Below are 12,166 nucleotides of genomic sequence, written 5' to 3'. Positions count from 1 at the left end.
TTTCCCCTTAGAACTTCCTTGTATCTCAGATTGTAAAGAATCTGCATTGCAGGAGACCTGGGTTCGATCCCTGGGTTGGCAAGATCCTCTGGAGAAGGGAATGGCAATCCGCTCTAGTATTCTTGCTTGGAGAATCCAATGGACTGAGGAGACTGGTGGGCTACAGTCCATGGAGTCACAAAGAATCGGATATACCTGTGCAACTAACACTATTATTACTACTACTTAGAATAAACAGTGGGAGAAGGCAATGGCACCCCACTCTTGCCTGGAAAATCCCATGGACGGAGGAGCCTGGTAGGCTGCAGTCCATGGGGTCGCTAAGAGTTGGACCCGACTGAGCAACTTCACTTTCACTTTTCCCTTTCACGCATTGGAGGAGGAAGTGGCAACCCACTCCGGTGTTCTTGCCTGGAGAATCCCAGGGACCGTGGGGTCTGGTGGGCTGCTGTCTCTGGGGTCGCACAGAGTCGGACACGACTGAAGCGACTTAGCAGCAGCAGCAGCAGCAGCAGCAGCAGAATAAACCGTACAATGAGATACATAATACCCATTTTTAGGGCCAAATCAAAAAGGATAAAACATCTAGTAGTGGTGAATATGTGGGAAAACTGGAACTCTCATACTCTGCTGGTAGGGATATGATTTGAGGAAAGGTTTGCAATTTCTTATCAATTTGAAAATACTCTTAGCATACAATCCAGCAGTTTTCTTCCTAAGTATTTACTAGAGAGAGATGACTACTGATACACTCAACAATACAGATGTATCTTAAAGATCTGCTGAGAAGAGGGGTCAGACACAAAAAGGCTACATACTGTATCATTTTATTTGTACAGATGCTACAAAAACAAATCTGAACTCTAGTGACAGAAGACATATAAGTCTGAGCATCTGTGACTGGAAGGAGCACATGGCAACTTTGAGAATGATGGGTATTCTGTGTTTTGACTGGAAGAATGGTTAAATAGGTATATACATTTGTTATAATTCAATGAACCGTACACACAATGAGTGTATTTTATTGATTTAAGTAATATTTCAATAAGATTAGTTTTGAAAAATATATCTTAACTATGGGGGGGAGCAAGAATTAACCTTAAAACTAGTGGCATTTCTGGATTTTCTTTTTTCCCCCCTTTTAACCTAAGTATCGGCATAATTAGAATCTAATTCATTATCTTAAGAGATATTTATCATCTAAAGGAGGGCAATCTCTTTTATACAGGTGATAGGGAAGCTAGCTATATTTGTATATAATAAGTATATGGATATGATTTTAAAAAAAGAGATACAACATTCCAGGTTTCTAGTCAGGAGGAATATGCTCACGGGATTGGATCAAAAGATTGAGCATAAAATTCAGGTACATGTGTCATTATGTACTAAACTGATTTACCTACTCTGATGCAATAAGGTTTGCTTTTTTATATTTTGTTATAGGTCTGTGCCCAATTAGCAATATGCAAATTAAGCCGCTGTGTAAAGGGACTTTATGTTTCCTGCAGAAGTCATTACATAATTATTAGAATCATTTGTAAGGATGAAATATTTGGACGTATTAACTGCCTGTGCTTTGTCACAAGCCAGAAAAGTCATGGCATTTGGAAGTAGTCAAATATATACACTATTCTGTTAATACAATATATCTCTCACTTGTAGAGAAAATTTATTTTTCTACAGATATGAATTTTCTGATTTAACATGAAGAATGATCAGTTCAGTATGAAAGAGGAACATTTTAAATCAGTGACCATGAGATTAAACTGATTAAGAAAGGGAGAAATACTGTGCTCTCAGAATTATTCAGTAGAATTTGATGCCTTTAGATTGATTTTAAATATACAGCATGTGTGCTGTGTTTAGTCGCTCAGTCATGTCCAGCTCTTTGCGACCCCATGGACTGTAGATCTCCGTGCTCCTCTATCCATGGGGATTCTCTAGGCAAGGAATACTGGAGTGGGTTGCCATGCTGTCCTCCAGGGGATCTTCCCAACCCAGGGCTTGAACTCAGAACTCCCACACTGCAGGTAGATTCTTTACTACCATGTGAGCCACCAAGGAAGCCCAACATACAGGTAATTTCAGCCAAATGTGAGATTCTGATTAAATTTTGGATTGCTCTGGTTTCAAACAAATAATTAAAGTAACCACATTAAAAAGAATGTCATGTAAACTTTTATGGAAGATTTTGGGCTAATTAGCTATGCGTGTGTGTGTGTGTATGTGTATGTATAAATAGCACAGTCTCTGAGGTTAAGCTGCCTGGTTTGGATCAGGACTTATGAACTGGTCAAACTTTGACATTATTTAAGCTTTCTGTATTACTTCTTCCATGAAATTGGAATGGTGATAACTAGTGTACATTTTATTAACTTGTTATGTAGATTAAGTGAGTTAATGTATATAATATGCTAAGAACAGTGCCTAGCACATGAACACAGCTTATGTTAGGTGAAAGCACAGAATGCTTTCACTTAGTGATACCACATTCTTACTTATAAGGAAGAAAATGTACCATCTTCACCATTGCAAGGCCTGTTTTGTTCTTGTTTATATTAAACAGTAACACAACTTTCTGAAGAAAATGTTCTAGTGGTACTGGTAAGAAAGATATAATAGAGAAAAATGAAAACTCTTGGTTGGAGAAGCATAACTGTGGAATATATAAGATTAAAGAAACACTAGGGTAGAATTTTTTTTCTCTATTCTTCATTGACATATGCCAGGCATCTCAAATAGAACCTGGCATATTAAAGTCAGTAAATGTTTGTTGAATTAAATTGAAATGAATATGAGGAGATGGGTTTGTCATATTTTGCACTTAAAAGATTTAAACATTTAACTGTATCAGAACAATTATAACTCAACATGCAAGACACACAAAATAGAAATTGTTTAATAAAATACCATCCCACATTTAAAAAAGGAAATCTGTATGAACCTTATAATTTGTAGGTAGAAAGGAAGACTACAAAATGTCTTGATAAGTCTTTGGGAATCTCACAAGACAAAGAGAAATTAATGGTAATTCACATTACATGAGAAAAAATGGGGGGAAAGGAAAAAACTCTAGGGAGAAAATTTTTATTGATCTATGAAGTTCCCAGTGTACTCTATGGGAAATATATCCTGAACCTTGCACAGTTAAACTTGACAAAATTTGGTTCCATATACCCTGCTTCCTTTTTATTTCTAATCTGCATAGTTTAAAATGATCAATATGAATAGAGATTACTATTAACTAATTATCTAGTTAATTATTTAACTAATAATTAGTTAACATTTAGTTAATTATTAATTAATAATTAATTTAGTTAATAATTAATTAATAATTAATTTAGTTAATAATTAATTATTTAACTAAATAATTAAATAGTAATCTTTATTAGTTAAATAGAGATTAGTTAATAGTAATCTCTATTAATTAAATAATTAGTTAATAAGTATAGCTCTGCCTTGCACTTCTACTTAAGCTTGCTTTAAATTCATGGAAATATCTTTTAATAAGATCAGAATGCTTTCACCTAATGATGCTATATTCTTTCTTATAAGGAAGATAATGTACCATCTTCACCATCTCAAGCTGTGGACCCTACCTAAGTAGTCTTCAATGACTGAATAAATTCTGTCAGTTAATGTAAGGCAATGATAAGTTGCTGCTATCACATGATTCTGCTTTGTTGGATGTGATATTAAATATGTGAAGGAACTTTATTGCATTACTCTACCTGCTCTATTTTCTCATCAATCTATTTTTCTTTTTCTTGAGACACTTTTTATCATAGTATCATAAAATATCAATAAGATCATAAAGGTGAACTTGCAACACATTTGCAAGCTAAACTCTGTTTTGAAACTTGAATAAGTGAGGTAAAGAAAATACTCTGGCTCTAAAGAATTCTCTGTTGAAAACACTCTTGTGCATTCAAATTTCTAACCTTGAGCTATTGTGAGTCTTAATTTTATAATATATATAAGTGTCTGGAATGAATGCAAGTCAATATAGCAAAACAGATGATACATATAAGCTATCCAGATTAACTTTTTTCACCCAATTGGTCTCCCATTTGAGACTGTTTGAATTAGTGCAATATAGGGGGAAAAAAAAAATAAAATAAAACAGAGGCCAGAATGAAGAAACAGAGCTGGAAGGAACAATATCTAAAGGATAGTGAAATGATTTTTGCTGTGCTGCTATGGAAGATGAACTAAAATTTGATCAATAAGCAATCTCAAAGTCCACTTATTAAAAAACTCATAGCTTCACTTAAAAAAAGGAAGCAAAAAACCCCACTTCATTTCAAAATCACTAGGGTAATTTACTTCTTTGAACTATAAAATAAGAACGGTAATAATTCAAATCAGTTCATTCATGCAGAGGAATAAATATAAAATGACTGAAAATAAAACAATATAATGATACATATGAAAATAATTGCCCCTTCCCAGTAGAAGGAATAAAAACCTATTAACCAAAAATCACAATGAAATTGCCTATTGGATGACATTAACTTAAAATAAACAAATTTTAAAGTTTTTTCCTAAAATGACTGCTATTATTCCTGTAGAAAACTGGATCTATTACAAATGTTGAAGGCAGCAATGCCAGAGTAAACTTCTTTTCCTTCAGGTTAAAATAATTTCATGGGAAAAATTACTCAAGATTCATAGTTACCTCAAAACTCAAGTCTTAGTGCAAAATCTCCATAAATAAATTCTAACTTCAGATTTGTAAATAGTAGAGGATTAAACTAGAAATGTGTATGTAATGAAAATTAAACTCTTTGATAGGTAGTCATGAAAAGGAGATAATGAAATTAAATATGAAAGAAAAAAGTGTTATCGGTAAATATATTTTTAAAATGACCATTCCCCCAAATCTGTATATATGTTTATGGGTATGCATGCTGCTAAGTCACTTCAGTCGTGTCCAACTCTGTGCTACCCCATAAATGGCAGCCCACCAGGCTCCTCCATCCCTGGGCCTCTCCAGGCAAGAACACTGGAGTGGGTTGCCATTTCCTTCTCCAGTGCATGAAAGTGAAAAGTGAAAGTGAAGTCGCTCAGTTACGCTGACTCTTAGCGGCCCCATGGAGTGTCCGTGGGATTTTCCAGGCAAGAGTACTGGAGTGGGTTGCCATTTCTCCATTGGGTATGCATATGTTTGCACAAATATATACGTATATGTGTGTATATGCATACATATATATACTATATATTATATACAGTCAGGTAGAATGTTAAGGATTTTAAGAGTAAACTATAAAGAAATAAGAAGGAAGGGGGTCATTATTGTTTCTCAGGCTCAGATCACTGTCATTTTTTTATTGGTTCACTCTTTTAATCTGTAGCTCATCCAGGGGACTAAACATCCACAATTTGCCCTGGACATTATGATGTGACCAAAATTTTCTTTAACTAAAAGTTTAGATAATAAAAGCCAGGGTATATTTGGCAATATTTCATATAGATCTGATGAGTTTTAAGAAAGAAAGTGTTCATTTAAACATGTACCTTACTGGTGGTTGAACATTAGGTTGATTTTTATAATAGCCTTTAATTTTAAAGTTACCGTATATCTTTGGCACATACAGTAAATGCTTATTAAATGAGTGTTGATTTAGTCCTTGTGTATTTTGAATGGTGAGTTCCTGTAATATGTGGATACTTGAAAATATTTGCAGTGTATGATAGATTTCTGAAACTTTCATGTGAAATGAAGTGAAAGTCGCTCAGTCATGTCTGGCTCTTTGCAACCCCAAGGACTATACAGTCCATGGAATTCTCCAGGCAATGATACTGGAGTGGGTTGCCATGCCCTCCTCCAGGGGATCTTCCCAACCCGGCAATTGAATGCAGGTCTCCCACATTGCAGACAGATTCTTTACCAGCTGAGCCACAAGAGAAGCCCAGGAATACTGGAGAAGGTAGCCTATCCCTTCTCCAGCGGATCTTCCTGAGCCAGGAATCATACTGGGGTCTCCCGCATTGCAGGCAGATTCTTCACCAACTGATCTATCAGGGAAATGTTGATAACATATTTGCATTATTAAACCATATTGCATTATTAAATATATGAAATAATATATTCAATTTAATTATATTGACTATTAAATAAGTCACCCTTTATTAAAGTATATTGTTAGTGTTTTGATTGTTTTTTATTATTATTAACTAACAGAAAATGCCTGGAGACAATGAAAAACTCACAACTTAGAAAATTAATGCTAAGCAATAAGATTTATAATATCTGCAAATAAATGCAAAGATCAGCAGCTGGTTTATACAGATGGCCAATAAAATGCTATAATGCCCAAAACATAAGCAGTGGAGGCATGAGACAGGTAGTGATTAGCTGTGTGATCAGTTAGCTTTTAGTTTGGGTAGAATATTGGACTTCTTTTTTCTTCTACCAGAAATTGTCTCCATAAAAATAATTATCAAAATATTACATTTCACATCATGGTGCCTCTTGCAGCAAATTTACATCAGTTTATTTTGATGGCCTGAAATTATTGCTGGAGCTTCTGAAAAAAAAGATCTGCTTTAAAAATCAAGTAACCATTTAGGTAATAGGAAATTTGAGTTCATTACTTAACAGCTAAATTAAAGAACTGACATAATTTCATTTTTCTGAATTTACTGATAAAAATGTGAGCTTCCTCTCAGGGTAACATCTGATCATTCTTACATGCAAACCTTACAAGCCTTCAATTTATCCCCATGATGTTTTTAGTGTCATAGAAATTGGCACTATTTCCTACTTCAAGGAATACATTTTGATTAATACTTTAAATAAATGAAACAAGAAATTTTACTTTCATGATTTGACTGTATGTGCCCCACCATTCTAATCTTCCTTTCTTGGTTTTTCTCCTCCCCCTACTCAAGCCCACTTACCATTCCACATCAGAATGCACACATATATACACTATGTTAACACACCTTATTCCAATAAATGTGACTGTGGTTTTCAGCAAAGGCAGCAGAGCATGTCTGTCATTTGAACTTAATCCATATATTTGCCCTAAGAAACCCTATCCAGTAATTTTATATTTTTCTTGATATTATACTATTAAGGCTAATCAGTAAGAAGGTCAACCCCATGCCTAGTGTCAAGATGTGAGTACCAAAAATGAAGTAGAACTTGCATAACAACCATACAGTGATCACAACAGACAAACTTTTTTGACATCAAAGTGTCTTGAGACCAGAAGAAATGCCTGTTACCACCACTGCATCTACAGTAATTTCCAAAATGTGTTGTACATACCCTATGTTACTTCATTGGAGTGAGAGAAGAAAATACTAGAATTTTTCTTTATTTTTTGTGTTACCGCTAATGTTTTAATTTGGTTTACTATAATATCTGTGTCAATCATCAACAAAAAATATAATTTATTGCAAATATATACTCATGCATTTTTTAAATTGATTGGAGAACATGATTGAAAAAATGTTGAAGACTGTTAAGAAAGTATATTATAGAGTTAAAGTGAAATTCAATCCAGAGAAAATGATAGGTTGAACCATAAACTTTGTCATGTAAGTGGGGAATTCACTACATCTCCCACATACCTTTTTAAACTTTAATCAGCAGGAAACAGATGACACTTTCAAGCAAGCCACCAAGGAGAGTATAATACAAGAGTTGTTTTCAAAAGAATCAACAGAGTTTGGAGAACACAACAAAAGATGGTTGTATATGGTGGCTCTTATCAGGGGTTAAGTCGCTACCACTTTGGACTTTAAGTGGAGGGGAGGAAGCGATTATATGAACTGATTAAAAAGTACATCTTTAGTTTGAGTACAGAGTCATTTGTACCTGTGACACAAGGGAGAAGTGAAGGAGTAAATGACTTAATTTTATTTTTGTCTAACTGTTCATCTTCTTATTGCTTACTTTCATTGGCCAAATTCAATCTGAGGCCAGAGAATTCCACAGACCTAGTCCATTCAAATCACCCTCCTGGGGCAGAGTTGGAGAAAGGTTAAGAGTTGAGTGTGAATCTGGAAGAACAAATGGCAAAGTTACTGCATTCCATTTCTTTTTTTTTTTTCCCCCAGCATATGAGCTTTTTTAGATGAAAAATATATGTCCCAAGTATAAGGGATATGTAAATACCATCAACTACCATATTCTTATGAATTGATGTTCTATCATTTTCCCAAACAAAATCTAATATGTTAGTAAACCTCAGTGCTCCTTGTAAAAGGTAATCTAGAAAAAAAGTGTAGGGAAATGAATTAACATAAAATACAGTTGTTATAGTCTTATGATATAGAGCTGCTCATGAAGTCTTAGATGATAATTATATATCCTTTTAGCTACAATTATTCTATATGTATCCTAAGCTGTGTCAATAACTAGTCTGTACAGTATTCTATACCTGATGGTATGATCCTGTGTGATAAGCCTTGTTGATCTGCCTTTATTGTGTACTCAGTTGCTCAGTCATGTCCTGACTCTTTGCAGCCCCATGGACTGTAGCCCGCCAGACTCCTTTGTCCATGAAATTTTCCAGGCAATAATAGTGGAGGGCATCACCGTTTCCTATTCTAGGGTATCTTCCTGACCCAGGAACCAAACCCATGTCTCTTGTGTCTCCTGAATTAGCAGGCGGATTCTTTACCATTAGCTCCACATGGGAAGCCTCTACCTTTATTGTGTTGCTCCTTTATTCTATTACCCAGCCTATCACAGAAATGAGACACTCCAGAGTAACCTCTAGGTTCAGAAATTGTTCTCTTACCCACCCCTTATGTGGCGGCAATCTCATTTTCTATTGGTGAATAACATCAATCACTTCAATCGTGATGTGTTTCCTTTCTCTGCAGAGAAGGTTCAACAGCTTAAGGAGCTCATAAAGAGGGCAGACTCAATTTCAAATTTTGCAGAGCCTTGATTATGTTCTCTAGTGGAAGCATTTTCCCCCCCGTGGAAACTAGTATCCTTCTCCCCATAAAAGCTGGATTGTAGTGATAGAAATATTGCATCAGCGACTTTGCTAAAAGAGGCCATTTTTACATCCTCTTTTGGTTCCTGGACCTGTGCATTCTGTTTTAGGAGATACGACATCATGCATTGAATAGTGCTTTAAGGCACATGACATCCTGAAGGATGCCATCCCTAATCCACAAGATTTTGTCTCACCAATGTTGCTGTCATAGTCTTTAGCAGATTATTCCATTCTATCAAGTCCATTGAGAGCTTGGGAGCAGTCAGTTGTTTTTTTTTTTTTTTTTTTTGCTGGACCCATAGTCATGTTTTATTTTCCCCCCATAAATTATTTTCCCCAGTCTATGGTAAGATTATGTCAAAACCCAAGGAAAATAAAGATTTTGAAAGTCTACAAATGGTGGCACTGACAATATCATGACTGGAGAAGGCAGATCCCAGATATCTGTTTCTCCCTTTGAGAAGACATTTTTTTTTTCCTGCAGTGATGAAAGCGATCTGATAGAATCTACCTCATATAAGTGGGGTCTTCCCAGGTGGTGCTAGTGGTAAAGAATTCTCCTGCCAGTGGAAGAGACCTAAGAGATGGATTTGATCTCTGGGTTGGGAAGATCCCCTGGAGGAGGACATGGCAACCCACTCCAGTATTCTTGCCTGGAGAGTCCCTTGGACAGAGGAGGCTGGCGGGCTACAGTCCATAGAGTTGCACAGTCTGACACGACTGAAGCGACTTAGCATACGTGCATACAAGTTGGTCAACAATGGTGCCATATAAATGGCTTATATTATTGGCAAGTTGGGTGGTCATATCATATCAACAGTGTTGAGAAGTTCGTGTTATCAAACCAGTGTGCAGTCTTCATAAGTGTCATCATGACCTGTTAGTACCTCTCCCATTGAGCAAGCACTGGATTAACTGGGGGGAAAAAAAAAAAAAGTGACAGCTATAGGAAGGATAATTCTGTCCATGTGATTATTGAGAGGCTCCTCTGCCATGGAGGATTCTCTGGAGGATTCCATGGGACCTGAATCTTCATCTCATTTGCACATTTCAAGGGAACCACTCATATACTCCTCCATCAAACCTCTTTGCCATTGATTTTCCAGTCTTGGTGTTTTTAGTCCCCTACAAATTGTCCAACTTGTTAGCCACAATTCATAAATGAATGTAGATTCCTAACTCAAACCATCTCTCTGTCACACAGTATTCAGCCAAATTTCCTCTCTGACTTTTTGCCTGATAGGGGTTTTCCTTTAAGTGAAGGTCGCTCAGTCATGGCCTTCTCTTTGTGACCCCCTGGGCTATAGAGTCCATGGAATTCTCCAGTCTAGAATACTGGAGTGGGTATCCTTTCCATTCTTCCCAACCCAGGGATCAAACCCAGGTCTCCCACAGAACTGACCCTGAGTAGATGTGAGGTAACAGCTTTTAGCAAGTACCAGTAGATTCTTAGTTAATCTAGGCTTGTACCAATTTTTCCTTTATTAACTGGTCATAGGGCACTCCCCATGAAGTAAATTATTGTTGAGAAATGAGAGAACCAACTATCAGCAATCCCACAGAAAGGAAACCAGGGAAACAAATACCCCCGACTCATCCATCTCCTAATCCCTAATATCCCTCCATCTCCTATTCCCTAATGTCTATCCATTTCCTATTCCATAATATCCTTCAGTGCCTTCCCTACCAGAAATCAAAGGACAAGGGAACTTGGATGATGTGAGAGGTCAGCCACCCTTGGCACATCAGGCTGGAGTTGGTGTAGAGGAAGGCCGGTATGTATATATGTGCTCAGTTGTGTCTGACTCTTTGAGCCCCATGGACTTTAGCCCGCCCTGCTCCTCTGTCACGGAACTTCCCTTGTAAGAATTTCAAGGCATTGACTTTTCCAGGAAAATTCTAGGCAACAGTACTGGGGTGGGTTGCCATTTCCTAGTCCAGGAGATGTTCCCAACCAAAAGATCAAACCTGCGTCTCTTGCATCTCCTGAATTGGCAAGTGGGTTCTTTACCACCAGCACACCTGGGAAGCACAGAGGGAGGCCTCGTGGGCCAAATAAAGACACTCAACAAAATTGCAATAAAAAACCCCACAATCCAGCAGGTGATGTAATTTTATGACTTAAAATACTTTAGGGTATTTGAGATAATCCATTTTTCTGCTCACAGTATTTTATAATTTTTAATTGCAGACCTCTATGAAGGATTTTTTTTGCTTCTAACATATGCAATCATAAGAACCTACCAAGTAATATTTGCCTCACATTTTCTGTGACTAATAGTAGCTAATAAATTTTGAGCATTATTGGACATCTTATACAGCTTCATAATAATTAAAATGTTACATTCAGAAATTATTTTAAAGATATGTCTTTACTGCCTCAATTAGATGCACAGTCAATGAATGCAGTGCTCTTTCATTTTTTGGCTAAAGTGGGTATATTTTTGTGCACTTAATGAATCACACATGTGATGATATATCGCATGCTGAAAGTTTATTATTGTGTATCTTAGGAATAATTGTAATGTTCGGTAACCCAGGGGGCTTCTTTAAAATGGTCATTGGTCCACTGCAGTTTCACCTTACAAAGGGGGGTTTAAAGCCAAAATTGGTGCTTTTGTTTCCAAAGATTTTTATTTATTTATTTTTTTTTGCCATGTAGAGAGAGGTGGGAGGATGGGGAAATTTCCTATTTAAAGCTGAAAGTTAGGCTATTACTAGAGCTATTGGAAGCTGAAGACAATTTAAATACTGTGAATGAGGAAGCTCATTTTTAATGCAGGAGGAAATAGTTTCATGTTTCAACATTATTTTATCACTTTAGTGAACATTTTAAAAGTTGGATCCATTGCTTCCAGGAAACATTTTTGACTAACATATGCCTAACAACCTCTTAGCTGTACATAAGAATAGACATGTCGAGTGTTTTTTAAGGATGACTGTGAAAAGAAAGAGGAAAATATTGATACTAATATAAAAATTTGCTTCTTCCTAAAAAGGAACCAAGAATTTTGCTATTTGTCCCTATGTGTATGTGGGTATGCTCTGTTGTGTCTGACTGTTTGCAACCCCCTGTAACTGGCAACTGTAGCCTGCCAGTATCATCTGTCCGTGGAATTTTCCAGGCAAAAATACTGGAGTGGGTTGCTATTTCCTTCTCCAGAGGTCTTCCTGGCCCAGGAATCTAACCCAGTGTCTCCTGA

At 36.4% G+C, this 12,166-nt stretch overlaps 1 protein-coding gene across 6 annotated transcripts in view; it reads left to right on the top strand.

Annotated features, from left to right (window-relative positions):
• GALNT13 (polypeptide N-acetylgalactosaminyltransferase 13) overlaps positions 1-12,166 on the top strand; it is a 666,740-nt gene that overhangs the window by 255,932 nt on the left and 398,642 nt on the right. The window contains exon 1 of one of the 6 annotated variants that reach the window (XM_027560446.1): positions 10,719-10,738. The exons of the other annotated variants lie outside the window; for them this stretch is intronic. The gene's annotated coding sequence lies outside the window, so the exon portion shown is untranslated. Of the gene's footprint in view, positions 1-10,718; positions 10,739-12,166 lie in introns of those variants that run through there. 6 annotated transcript variants of the gene reach the window in all.

Source organism: Bos indicus x Bos taurus, chromosome 2 (assembly GCF_003369695.1).
Source record: "Bos indicus x Bos taurus breed Angus x Brahman F1 hybrid chromosome 2, Bos_hybrid_MaternalHap_v2.0, whole genome shotgun sequence".
Taxonomy (NCBI): domain Eukaryota; kingdom Metazoa; phylum Chordata; class Mammalia; order Artiodactyla; family Bovidae; genus Bos; species Bos indicus x Bos taurus.
Note: the sequence above shows the minus strand (reverse complement) of the source record. Positions and strands in the feature narration are given on the sequence as shown.